Source organism: Brassica napus, unplaced genomic scaffold, assembly GCF_020379485.1.
Source record: "Brassica napus cultivar Da-Ae unplaced genomic scaffold, Da-Ae ScsIHWf_2480;HRSCAF=3201, whole genome shotgun sequence".
NCBI classification, from domain to species: domain Eukaryota; kingdom Viridiplantae; phylum Streptophyta; class Magnoliopsida; order Brassicales; family Brassicaceae; genus Brassica; species Brassica napus.
In genome coordinates this window covers 3,803-7,500 of record NW_026015806.1, presented here as the reverse complement: position 1 = coordinate 7,500, position 3,698 = coordinate 3,803, and positions in this window count along the sequence as shown.

The window sequence follows — 3,698 nt, the reverse complement described above, 5'->3', positions numbered from 1 at the left end:
AGGCATAGAACATCATATCGATTTTGTGCCAGGCGCACCCTTGCCAAACCGAGCGGCCTACCGAGTTAATCCAGAAGAAGCCAAGGAGTTGGAGAGACAGGTCCAAGACCTCATGGATAAGGGTTACATCCGGGAGAGTCTTAGTCCGTGTGCTGCTCCGGTCCTATTGGTTCCAAAGAAGGATGGAACATGGCGCATGTGTGTGGACTGCCAATACCTAGACTAGATGATATGTTGGATGAACTAAGTGGATCTGTTGTGTTCTCTAAGATTGATCTCAGGAGTGGATACCACCAAGTTCGAATGAAGGAGGGAGACGAGTGGAAGACAGCCTTCAAGACCAAGCAAGGTCTATACGAATGGCTGGTCATGCCGTTTGGCCTCACCAACGCCCCCAGCACCTTCATGAGACTCATGAACCAGGTTCTTCGACCTTTCATAGGGAAATTTGTGGTTGTGTACTTTGATGACATACTGATCTATAGCCGCTGCTTAGATGACCACCTTAGACACCTTGAACAAGTGATCAAAGTTTTTAGGCAAGAAGGCCTCTATGCCAACTTAAAGAAATGTGTGTTTTGCACTGATGAATTGGTATTTTTAGGTTTGTTGTTAGTTCACAGGGCCTGAAGGTAGATGAAGAGAAGATCAAGGCGATCCAAGACTGGCCTACAGCTACCACCATTGGCCATGTTCGCAGTTTCCACGGACTGGCCAGTTTCTATCGGCGGTTTGTCAAGGATTTCAGCACCATAGCCGCTGCCTTGACCTCTGTGATCAAGAAGAACATATCCTTTATTTGGGGACCAGCCCAAGAAGAGTCTTTTAACATGCTTAAATATAGTTTGACTCATGCACCAGTCCTTACTCTGTCTAACTTCGATAAAACTTTTGAGATTGAATGTGATGCTTCAGGTACAGGTATAGGAGCCGTGCTAACTCAAGGAGGACGTCCAGTAGCCTACTTCAGCGAGAAACTGAGTGGAACAACCTTGAACTACCCAACCTATGACAAAGAGCTTTATGCTCTAGTGAGATCACTTGAAACTTGGCAACATTATCTTTTGTCTAAAGAGTTTTTTATTCATACCGATCATGAGACGCTTAAACACCTAAGAGGACAGACCACACTCAAGACGAGGCACACCTGATGGTTGAAGTTTGTGGAGACTTTTCCTTATGTGATTAAGTATAAGAAGGGCAAAGACAATGTGGTGGCTGATGCCCTATCCCGGAGACATACTCTTATCTCGACCATGGAAGCTAAGATCATGGGTTTTGAATTCATTAAAGATTCTTATGCTACTGCCCTTGATTTTCAAGAAGCTTTCAGGAACACCACACAAGGAGCACTCGGTGTTTATTACCAGCATGAAGGTTTCTTGTTCAAAGAAAGAAGTTATGCATTCCCAAAGGCTCGATGAGGAATTGCTGGTTCGGGAGGCTCATGGTGGTGGCCTCATGGGACATTTCGGCTGAGACAAGACCCTAAGTTTCCTGACCGACCATTTCTTTGGCCGAACATGAAACGAGATGTGGAGAACCTATGCGCCAAATGCACTGTCTGTCTCAAGACAAAATCCAGGTCACATCCTTATGGTTTACACATGCCATTACCTATTCCTAACCACCCTTGGGTAGATGTTTCTATGGACTTTGTGCTGGGCTTGCCCAAGATAAACCACAAGGATTCCATTTTTGTAGTGGTGGACAGGTTCTCCAAGATGGCTCACTTCATAGCTTGTGACAAAACAATGACGCTACCCAGACAGCCGACCTGTTCTTTAAAGAGGTGGTACGTCTCCATGGTATTCCTCGAACCATTGTGTCCGACCGAGACTCTAAGTTTCTAAGTCATTTCTGGAAGACACTATGGGGTAAGATCGAAACAAAGCTATTGTTGTCGACCACTTGCCATCCACAAGGGATGGCCAAACTGAGGTAGTAAACCGTACACTCTCTTAGTTGTTGAGAGCTACGGTCGGTAAGAACTTGAGGAACTGGTTATCTTGTTTACCGTTTATTGAGTTCGCTTATAACCATGCTAGACACTCTGCCACTGAAATTTCTCCTTTTGAAGTTGTTTATGGTTTTCAGCCTGAGACGCCTTTAGACATGTCCGAACTAACAAAGTCTATGTTCCGCAGCCGAGAAGGTTGCAACTAAGGCCGAGTTCGTTAAGAACATGCATCGGAGGGTTCGAGAGAAGTTAGAGGCAAAGGCGGCCACGGTCAAAGCCCGTCTCGACCAGAAGAGAAAGGAGGTGTTGTTTGAACCAGGCGACTTAGTGTGGTTACACATGAGGCCAGAGCGTTTTCCAGAAGAAAGGAAGTCCAAACTGTCACCCCGAGGCACTGGGCCGTTTCGGGTCCTTGAGAAGATCAATGACAATGCTTACAAGCTTGAGCTTCCAGGTGAGTTTAAGATTTCCCCTGTGTTCAATGTATCTGACTTGTCCCCTTTCCTTGCAGATGATGGTGTTCTGAGGCCAGAACCTTTTCAAGGGGAGAAAATGATGCGGCCATCCAAGTAGAGGTTCCCGTAGTTACTAGTGGTCCAACTCCCGGAGTGGAGCCAAGGCCATAAGACTTGGATTTTCTAAAGCTGTCCAACAAATCCTTGATCAAGATGAAGAGCTGCTGATTGAAGAGATGGTCCAATTGAAGATTCAAGCTCCAGCCGGTCCAATAGAGGTTAAAGATCAAGCCGGTTCCCTCCAATTCAGATCACTCGGCAAGAGCCAAACCGGCCTAACCATCTCTACATGTGATCTCGGTTCAGATACCTCCCCAAGCTCAGCCGGTTCTGAGTAATCCGCCAACCATCCATTTAAGGTAAGCAGGTAAGATTTCAATTATGATTTCTAACCGGTTTATGTTTCTGGTTTGTGTTGGTTCTTTTTAATTTCAATTCAAGAACTCATGGGCAAATTGTTTAAGTCTTTATTTTCTTTGAGTCCAATAATTCAAGGCCTTTGTTTAGCCTTTGCCTTAGCTTGTCCTAGTAGAGTCGGCCCACTTTGTTTAGGCCTTGTCTATTTTAGCTTGTCCAAGAGAGTCCATGTTGTTGTAGCTTCAAGTCCCCTAGAAGGGCATAGCTGCAGGTATTTAATCCCCACTATAAGCAGCCTTGTATTTTGTTTAGCTTATGAAATATATGAGATAGTTTGCCCTAGCAAAAACCTTTCTTTTCTCTCTCTCTTTTGCGTGAGAAGCCAACCTAGAAAGAGCTTTGAATCTTATCAAGTTTTCATCACCAAACTTGTGGCGATTCTTCATTCCATTCCATCCAACAATCCGCCTTGAGAGAGACTTCAGTCCAGCAAGCATGATTCCACCTTCACGCCATCTCCATCCCTGTTTCTTGTTGAGAGAGACTTCAGTCCAGCAACTTGAATCCATCCTCCATCTCTATCTTTTTCTTGTTTTTATTTCATTTCAGCATCATATAGTTATAGATCGGCCTTTGATATAAAAACCCATAAAAGTCATATTTATTTCTGTTCATCATTTTCCAGTTAGTTTTCTTTCTGTTCATCATTTTGATTCATAAAACTCATAAAAATATCTCTCATTTGTTTCAGGAACCAGATCGGCCATCTCTCTCTATCTATCTCGTCCGTCCAAGCCGCACCCTAGCCGTCCGTTCGTCCGTCCTGTCCAGTCCGGTTCTTGAACCTCTGACCGTCCACTTTAGCA